The following is a 10515-nucleotide window of genomic DNA, read 5'->3' on the forward strand; positions in this document are numbered from 1 at the left end:
TTATACTCTTAAGTGATTAATCGACATTTATTATGTTTTATTTTAGCAAGAGACCTTGAAGTGTCTTCTCCCTACACTACTCCCGTTTGCAAATTTAGAATATGAACATAAGCAAGATGTTCATGAAGCATTAGATGTCATTGCTTCATTAGTAGGTGTATTTGTAACTAATAATGCCACCTCAAATGAAGTTAAGCCTCCACCTGGTAATCTGATACATGCAAGACAAAAGAAAAAAAAAGTTTGCAAGCGTGGTGCGGATCTCGCTATTCACGTTTGGTTGATGAAGTGACACAAGTGGAAGATTCTCAAGCCAAGACATACAAAAGAGGATATGGGCTTAGGAGTACACCCAAGAGGAAAACACAATGGAATCCTAAATAATTTTTGTCATCAATTAATTGTATTTTGGTTTTAATTATAAAAAAAATGTAATTGCTTTTGGGATTGTACTTATACACATGAGAATGGATTGTTTCCTATTTAATATGGACTGTACTTATACACATGAGAATGGATTGTTTCTTTGGTCTATTTAGTGTTGAATGGCTTATAAGTCTAGAAATATGGGAATCATACAGAACCAAGCAGTTTATTGGGTTCTAAATGATTTTGATGATGTTTATTCATAGGGGGATAGATGTTCTAAGTCGGTAATTTATGTTTCAAAATTGCAAACTATCTTCCGATCTATTTAGTGCCGGATGGTTTCTAAGTCTGTAATAAACCATCTGGTCTGTTTAGTGTCGGATGGTTTTTAAATTTGTAAACTTATGAAAATCATACAAACCCAAGGAGTTTATTGGGTTTTACATGATTTTGATGGAGTACCTACCTATAAGGGGATAGATGTTTGGAACTATAATTTATGTTTCAAAATTGCAAACAATCATCTGGTCTGTTTAGTGTCGGATGGTTTTTAAGTCTACAAATATATGAGATCATACAAACCTAAGGAGTTTATTGGGTTCTAAATAATTTTGATGGCATAACTACCTACCGTGGAACATATGTTTGGAACTATAATTTACGTTTCAAAATTGCAAACAATCATCTGGTCTATTTAGTAACAGATGGTTTCTAAGTATGTGATAAACCATCCAATCTGTTTAGTGCCTGATATTTTTAAGTCTGTAAACTATCATCCTGTCTTTTTAATGCTGGGTGATTTCTAAGTCTATAAAACATCATTCGGTCTGTTTAGTGCTAGATGGTTTTTAAGTCTATAAAACACCATCCGACCTGTGTAATACTGGATGGTTTTCAACTCTATAAAACACTATCCAGTTTATGTAATGCCAGATGGTTTCCAACTCTGTAATAAACCATATGGTCTTTCCCTTACCAGGTGGTGTATACCACGAACGAGAATCATATACTATTATTTTATGGAATGTTGGGATTTATATGATTTTTAGGGTGTAAATACTATTTTACCACTTGAGGGGCTGAAGTTGATAATTAAAAATTGAAAATTCAAAAATGCAATAAAGCATCTGGTCTGTGTAATGCTGGATGGTTTCCAACTTCACCTGAGGGGTTGAAGTTTACAATTACACTTGAAAATTAAAAAATGCAATGAATCATCTAGTTTGTATAATGTTGGATGGTTTCTAACCCTATAATAAACCATCCAATCAGCATAGTGCCAGGTGGATTCAAATTCTATAAAGCACCATCTGGTCTTCCCCATGCCGAATGGTTTCCAACTCTGTTAAACACCACCCGGGTTGCTCCATACCAAGGACTCTAGGCACAAAATATGCTCTTGTTGTTGATCATATAAGTAGTTATGTAGTTTGGGTATTAATCAGTTTGGAACAAACCAAAACTAGTCCAAATCCAATTGATTGAGATATTCTATCACAATACCTCCCCATAGAGGAGTTTGGCTTTAGTCTTGGCATGGTTTGTGCATTGGGAGGATGCGCCACGTGTCCTCCGAATCGTGTGAGGTACTGAAGCGTGCAAATAGGCTCTTAACTCTGTTAGTATTGTTTCCCGTAAGAGTTCGGTTAACCTGGATGAATCGACTCTCTCCTCTCCGCCCGCAGACTCTTGCTCTCTCCTCTCCTATCACAGACTCTTGCTCTCTCTTCTCTGCCCGGTGGCAGCCATCACCGCTGGCAACAAACAATCATCACCGGCGGCGGAAGAAGAACATTAGGTATTGTCTTATTTTTTCTAGTTTGTAACCCTAACCCTAGTCTGTGTATTAGAATCGCCAGCTTATAAGAATAGTTCTGCTTTTACTTATTTTATGAATTTAAAATTTTAAGATCTTGGAAATTACCTTTCAATATTCTTGTTCCTTACTTTGTTGATTTCCACCCCTTCAAATTGCAACACGTATATTGATATTGTAAATGATGAATTTTCTCCTTAATCCGCCAATCATTTTTGAGTTTAACTAGCGAGCGATGTATTTTTTGTAAGCTTGAATGTCTTTGCATTGGATGATTGGGGTTATTTTCTATGCTTTTAATTTTTTATGTGATTTGTGTGTTCGCAATGCTTCTTGTTCATAAACATCCTGATTAGGATTTAATCATTTACTTATTAACTTAAAGATAGAAGAAAATTCATTGGGTGTATTGTATTGTTGTGCCACAATTAGCTAGAGAACCAGTTGTCATTAGCATCAACTAATGTGGGTTTTCGTGAATTTAGAGATCATGACTAAAGGGTTTAAATCTTATGGAGATTTTCAGTTATGATTTAAATACTTGTTATTTTAGTTCATTGACTAATGCATTCAGGTTTGAGGTCCCATCTGGTTGTTACATATTCAAATTTAGATATTTCTTGCAGAAACATTCATTGATCTTTTTGGCTTTCTCATTCTCCTCTTTAGAACTAATATTGTAGTTAAATATTTATGATTTTTTTCCTCTAACCAATATGTTTTAAGATTAACTTGGTTCTACTTTTGCAATTGATGTTTCTCTGTGATGCCAATCTAATTTGAGGAACCACTGTTTGTTGGTTAAGATTTACTGCATCATCTACTGCTTCTGCAATTGATGTTTCTCTATCACTTTTTGTTGTTGTGTTTAATAATTTGTTAAAATTTGATGTGTGAAACAGTAAATGGATAATATCCCCCACTTCATGCAGAAACTAGACTTTGAATTGGATGAAGACATACCCTTCACTCAACACCACACTTGATCCGAATGATGTACAACCTTCTCTTGACATAAATGGACCATCCAATCAGAATGATGATTTGCCTACATCTAAAGAAACTATATGCATTGATAGAAGCTTACAAAATAAGATTAGAGAAAAATTAAGTCTCATTCCTAAAAAGTGGACACCAAAAATTGGTATGATGTTTCCAACAGTGGTGGAATCATATGATTTTATAATAGGTATGCTGGAAAAGTGGGATTTAGCATTCGGAAAGCAAGGGGGGGTCTCAACCCTACCAAAACTAACATGTAGGGATGTCAACAGGTCGCTAGATAGGGGGTCTTAACTCGTATCTAACATGTGGAATTGGAACCCTGCATGCCCAAATCCTACCTTGAACATTCTGATCTAAGTCATTACCCATGAATCCATTACCCACAATAGTTAATAACAACAAAGACCATATCAAGGAAGGATAAGATGAGAAGTTGAAAATATTCTTTATTCTATGTAAGAAATGAAGTTGATTCACTATTATTGTTTGCACCTTGGAGATACGAAACCAAGAATTAATGAGCCAATCGGATCACTATTATTATTTGCCACATCTTTTAACTGTTTGGAAGACTGGATAAAGACTAGGGATTAATACTTTGAATCCTTTAGTAGGGATTAATTGTTCTCTTCCCATTATATAACATGACAGAAATGTTTTTGATGAAAAGCGAGTGATCAATATTTGAATACTCAATGAGAGGGAGATTCGGTTAAATAAAAAGATGTAAGTGCTTTATTAAACAATAGCGTTTGTAGTCCAACGGTTAGGATAATTGCCTTCCAAGCAATAGACCCGGGTTCGACTCCCGGCAAACGCAAATATTTTTTTCTTACTTTTCCTCTTTTTTTTTTTTCAAATTAAACATTCAACCACAGGATAAATTCCCTATCCATTCAAAATAATACACGAAAATTTTAGTATTTCCAGCAACTAATAAGCCGGTCAATTTAGGAATATACAAAAAGTTACATAAACATCCCTCGAATATTATATACTCCACTCTTTAAGCATTAATGACAAAAAAGAAAATGGTAGTTATACAACATTGATCCTAGTTTAAGGGTAGTGTCTAATCAAAGAGTAAAAGGTACAAGTTAACATTATAAGTTTTAAGATTTAATTAATGCCTTTTTGGTATTATAGTTGGGATCCATACAAATTAGCATACAACTATTGTTTAATGTCATTTATGGTTAAGGGGTTGTTTAGTTTTATTTCCATTAACCGCCACATAAGTGAAATAGTAAAAAAATAATGCCTTTCGTGCAACCTAAGAAAAACATTTTATTGATTAGCAATTTCACAAAAAAAAAAAAAAATCAAGCTTCATTGGAGAAAACACTTGTTTAGTGATGAGCTGGTGCCGATTTTTTGAGTAACCGCAATGGAACCAAAGACCATTTCAAACAAATGCGCCTTCAAAATGTATGTATGAGAAGCTTATCATTAACATTTATAGTTGAAATTAGAGGTGCCAATAAGACATTGAATTGGAGGGACCAGCAAAACATATTGAATTGGACCAGTTTAGACTAAATGGTATAAAATATTTATTGGATTAGATTGGATTTGGTCTATCCGTAATGAATTTATATTGGATTGGGTTGGATTGAGCCAATATTTGATTTATCGACAAAAGATAAGAATATATAGGTGTCAATGGACCAGGTTTGGGTTAGAATAATTAATTCAAATTAAAACAAATTTGAATAGATTGAATGATTCAAACATTGAATTGGACAGATCCAAAATTGTCCAAAATGTTCATTGGATTGGATGGGAGCTGGTCTATTTATAATGGACTCACATTGGATTAGATCAGATTGGACCAAATCCAGCCCAATTGACACTCCTAGTTGAAATGTTAAAATTGATGTTTATTACTTATGTTCTATTTGGTACCATTATTGTTTGTACAACATTTTGGGTTGATGAATACAAATTGGTGACATATATGTAGTGGCAGAGCCAAGAATTTTCGTTTAGTGGGCAGGTTAAATAAGAAAATGAGACAGGGAATAAAGGGGGTAGGGTTTGAAAGAAATGGAGGTTTGGGTCTAATACAGATTTTTAATTTTGGGAGTTAGAGGAGTGTTAGAGAGAGTTTTTTTGGGGGAAGGTGTTATTACTTATTACCTCTACTTACTAATTATATAAATAATGATTTTAATAAAATGTTAATGTTTGGACGGGCCAATAGGGGTGCCAATTGGACTGGATCTGATCCTGTCCAATATGAGTCCATTATAAATGGATCAGGTTCAATCCAATCCGATAACTCTTTTAGACTATTTTGGATCAGTCCAATTTAATGTCTGAACCGTCCAATCTGTTCAAATTAGTTTTAATTTAGATTTATTCCTATCAAAACCTAGTCCATAGACACCTGTATTCCAATTCAATCCAATAAATAGACTGGTCCAATTCAATCCAATAAATAGACTGGTCCAATTCAATGTCTTCCATTCAATCCAAAATCAGTCCATCGACACACCTACCGGCAAAGAATCTGACTGATATAAAATCCCAGCTTGTGTGGGAGGGTTTGTGGGAAAGAGAAAAAAAATAAAATAGGAACTTGCCATCAACCCCTTAACCTAAGGCGTAGCATATCACAACCTAATCTATGATACGGGAAAGATATGATATGGAAAGAGATTTGACCATTCAAAACCCATCACTTGGATTCATATATAAGAGATGTAAGTTGAGAGAAAAGCTATGAAGGTTGCGTTTAGTAAAATAAAATTTTGCACCTGGTCAAGATTTGAACTGCAATCTAAAGTAGTCTAAGAAATTTTACAAAGTTTGACAAGAACTTTTGTTCAGATTTCTGTTCGTCTTTTGTTTTCTATCAAACCAAACGCTACCTAAGAATTTTTTTTTTCTCGATTCTCTGTTTTGGATGGAATGTCCAATGGCATGGACGCATGGTCTCACTTTGGTTGGTTAGTACTCGCCTACTCAGTAGGAATTCTAGTTCTCGATTCTCGATTCTTGCTGTATAGAGTTCTCTCACGGTTTTTGCTTTGAGGAAATCCCGTCTCCCCACTTGGATACTGATATTTCATTTTGTAGTTGGAAGTTGGAACGGGAAGGTTGGCCATTGGGCAACCCAAAGGCCAAAATCCCAAACTTTACTCAGTATAAGCCCCAGTACTCATAATTTACTTGCATCAAACATATAGTGGATATTACTTACATGATGCCACTGAAAGGCTGAATTCAGTTGCAGTGTTGCGGTTACCGACTGAGGCGGACCAAACGCAATCCGGGGCCCGCCTCAACTCAGTCACAGTCATAGACTCTCGTCATGCGTAGTGGTTCATTTATGCCGTTTATCTGAAAAGGTTAAACACTGCACGAATGCCAGATCCATAAGCCTTTCTTCGTTTCCAAAATTCTCTCAGACTCGGTAACAAACAGACTTCAACTGCATAAACAACGACAAGAGCTAACAATACACCGACTAGGGAATTCATAATCCTTTCAACTACTATGCATTATTATCAAGCGAAGTAAAAAGTATCACTCACACTCACATTCACATATCAATATAGAATCAAGTAAGAAATTCCCCTCATCTTCTCCTGCGCCGTATAGAACAGAAAGCAATAGTCATGATAGCGGATCTCGCAACAGAACTTACAGAATCGAAAATGGCGTTGAACCGCCTCTCTTGCAGAGCCCAGAGAGTGGAAACAAACAAAGCCAGTCCCTCAAAGATTTCCAAAAGAATCCCCATCTTCTGAGACCCAAAACGAGAGTCCACCCAATAAAAAAGAATGCAGAGAAAAGGAAAAACTTTCAGAGCTCTCGTTGTTCAATCCTGGAAAACCCAACATATAATAGATGCAAGTGGATTCATTAACACGTCACACCTTGTCCGAGAGGGGCAAGAGAAAGGCAGAGGGAGAGAAATGGGGGTATGTGTCGTCGTGCTTGTGCACTCACCCTTTTCGTTCAAAATGCGCAATCATATATCTAGGCAATGCTTGTGACTTGTGAGGAGAGGAGAAGAGCATGTGATATAATAGCAACTTAACAAAGGCCGTGGTTTGGAATATGGATTTTGGTAAGGTTGTTTCCGCGATGCTTCTCCCTCTCTCACCGGGAAATGTTTTTTATGTCCTTTGGCTCCGTCTTGTGCTAATAAGTAATAAACAAGGTACGAATTCGATTGTAGAAATGGGCCATTGTTTCATTGGGCCCACCAGTGGATGTTAATTAATACGGCTAACGAGTGAGAGTTTTTATTCTTCGCCTGAGTTTCTACCTCTCCTGTATTTTCACCGTAATAGAAAGCAGAAACTTCTCCTGTAATTTTGAGGAAATTATAAAATTGCCCTTACTACCCAAACCCTTATCTTGTCTTCGAAAAATACATCAAAGAAAATAACATAAACACAATGAATGTTATCAGTTTTAAGGGAAGCAAAGACCTAGGCTGTATTGGATTTATAAAAACCTTTATAAATCTTCTATAGGTTTTTCTATCTTTTCCTTCAAATCAAATATAGCCTTAAAGATTATTTTCTTCATCCTCCTCCACTTCCTCTTCCTTGTCATCTCCCACACTGAAATACCCAAATCTTTCCTCTCTAATTCAAGAAAATCCTTAAATTCCAGATTCACTCCATTTAGTAGAGGGAACATGGGTGAATGATTTTTCTTGTTCTTTCCCTATAGTGGCTTTGACAATCAACTTTTAGAGCTCAAAAATGTCATCTTAATGGCTGTCATTCTCAATCCAACCTTAACCATGCTGCCTCTTTTGAATCACCCATTCGTTGCTTTAGGTTGTTCTCCCAAATCCAGGGTTTTATATGTCAAAGTATAAAACTACAAGGCATATATATATACAAAACGGTAAGAGGAATGTGAAATTAGGGATTCTCCCCCTAGAAGGCTCCATTGGACTTGGGCATGGTGTGCCATTGTAGTAGCATTGGAAGCCAATATTGTTGCAGATCATTCAGAAACCTAATCATTTAAGTTACATCGTTTTCAGCCATTTCACACATCTTCCAAGCATATAGTTTGATTGTATGAGCAATAACATTTTTTTGATGATTTTTTAATGAAAGTTTCATGAACAACCAACCCGTATTTCTTTTTTTATTCAGCAATGGGAACATGGCAACAACAGTTATCCGATGCTTGGAAACGGGGGAAGTTAAATTATCTATATAACTTCCCCCTTATCTATATATATATATATATATATATATATATATATATATATATTGCAAACCAATGCAAAATTCTGATTTAAAACGGATAATTTCAGTAAATAATTTTAACATTATTTGTTGCCAACGGAAATAATAATTATTAACTTCCCTGTACTAAGTAATGTTAATTATGATTAACATTTAATAATTAACATTACGTGTATAATTATAAATTAATTATTATGAATATAAAAGAATTATTATTATTTTTGTTATTAATTATCAGTATTTAATTTAACCGGGTTTGATAATAAATGATAAATATCATTAATTTATTTTTATCTTTTGGAAAACTGAATAAGAGAAAAATAAAATGGTTAGTATTGAAAATGAAAAATTATTTGGATTTTTGCAAAAAAAAATATTGAACATAAAAAAACCAATTATTCAAAGATAAGGTCATTAACCAAAGAGTAATTATAAATATTGAGTGAAAAATAATTTTAAGAAATTAAATTTATTAATTAATAATCTGTTTGAATTAAAACGGGTAGTTTCAGCAAAGATTTTTAAGTAATTAAAATTAGTTATTAAATTATTATTATTATATTATTGTTATTATTATTATTATTATTATTATTATTAAGTAAGTAAGTAATTTGTTATAATTAAGATTTTTAGTTAATCCATGAAAAAAATAATTGCTGTCATAATTCTTTTAGTTTAACAATATTGAAGAATTCAAAGTTTTATAATTTAACTTTCACTAAATGAAATATTGATTGAAGAATAATAGCAGCATTAATTATAATTACTTATAATAATAATAGTGTAAATAATTAACAATAAATATATATAATTATATTTATATTAATATGAATTGATTAACCTAATAGAATCTGTTTCTTAGAGATTGCAAGATTGTATGAGTTGTAGACACGGAGAAGTTTAGAGAAGTTCAGTTAACCTTCACTTAGAGAAGTTCAGGAATGACATTTGTTTAAGCAAAAAAATGCCTAATTTATTATTATTATTATTATTATTATTATTATTATTATTATTATTATTATTATTATTATTTCTTTACTTTTTGAAAGATTATTTGTATCGTAATATTTAATTAATTATTATTAAGTATTTAACTAATGATTTTATTATCATAATAATTGTTATAATTAAAATTTTTACTATTAATCAAAATATTTACTGATAATATATTTTTTAATTACACTAAATTCTGATGATTTACATAACTTTAATGCACAATTAATTATAACTAAAATTAATTATCAGCTTAATATTTAAAAAGCATAAAAGGAGAAAATAAAGAGAAAAATATAAATACAAAAACATGGAATGGGGTTGAATCTCTGGTCATTGTCATAGGCATGAAATGAAAAACAGGGGATGTGTGGAGGTATCATTTTTGATTGATTTTCAGAAGGGGCACACCTAAGAGAAAATTTTCTCTCTAATGTTTGTTTTCATTTTAAGAGAAACAGGTCTTAGTGAGCAGCGGTGTTGACGATCATGTTCGTCGACTCTTCACTATAGTTAAGAAGAGTTTGTTTTCACACCGGCGATACTGTTCGCGAGCTGCCAGCAGTGTCGGCGATACTATTCGTCGACTCCTTTGTTCACCAACAGGAGGTGAACAGGCGCATCTCTACTTCGCTCCAACATAAGTTGATGCAGCCAAAGCTTCTAGGTCACCGAAAAGCTGTTTTGCTTTCCATTCGGCGTCAGAGCTTCTGCAAGTGAAGACTCCCATTTCTCCCTTGCCAAAACTTCTGAAACGCCTTCATCGGAGGGATGGAGCGAGAGAGAAACGGGAGGATTGGATTTGTACTGCTCTGGTTTTTGCATCGTTCAAGTACAAAGATGATGAATAATTGGGTTTAAAAATAACACCCGGAAGTTCCTCATTTTTCCAGCAATTGTTCTCTCTCTCTCTATGTAATTCCTATTGGCCAACTGCTCTTTCACTCTATCACTATTGGGTATCAACTATGTGTGCGTATGTCTATCTATACTTCCGTTGCCATTATGGTATATCCTTAGTTTGTTTTATCTACTTTTATTTATTATATCTCAGAATCACTTAGTTGAGACGTCTTGGTCTCAGGCTCTCAGCCAGTCTAAAACAAT

General features: G+C 33.8%; 1 long non-coding RNA gene and 1 other non-coding gene across 2 annotated transcripts; one reads left to right on the forward strand and one right to left on the reverse strand.

The window, feature by feature from the left end:
- The first annotated feature begins 3938 nt into the window (after positions 1 to 3938).
- On the forward strand, positions 3939 to 4010 carry TRNAG-UCC (transfer RNA glycine (anticodon UCC)). Its single transcript has one exon. It is a non-coding gene; the product is annotated as a tRNA-Gly (tRNA).
- Positions 4011 to 6567: 2557 nt separating this feature from the next.
- Positions 6568 to 7290, reverse strand: LOC104609710 (uncharacterized). Its single transcript, XR_737315.3, has 2 exons — positions 6736 to 7290; positions 6568 to 6626 (listed from the first exon to the last, which is right to left on the reverse strand). It is a non-coding gene; the product is annotated as an uncharacterized LOC104609710 (long non-coding RNA).
- Positions 7291 to 10515: the final 3225 nt, after the last annotated feature.

Source organism: Nelumbo nucifera, chromosome 1 (genome assembly GCF_055504915.1).
Source record: "Nelumbo nucifera cultivar China Antique chromosome 1, China Antique-T2T, whole genome shotgun sequence".
NCBI lineage: Eukaryota > Viridiplantae > Streptophyta > Magnoliopsida > Proteales > Nelumbonaceae > Nelumbo > Nelumbo nucifera.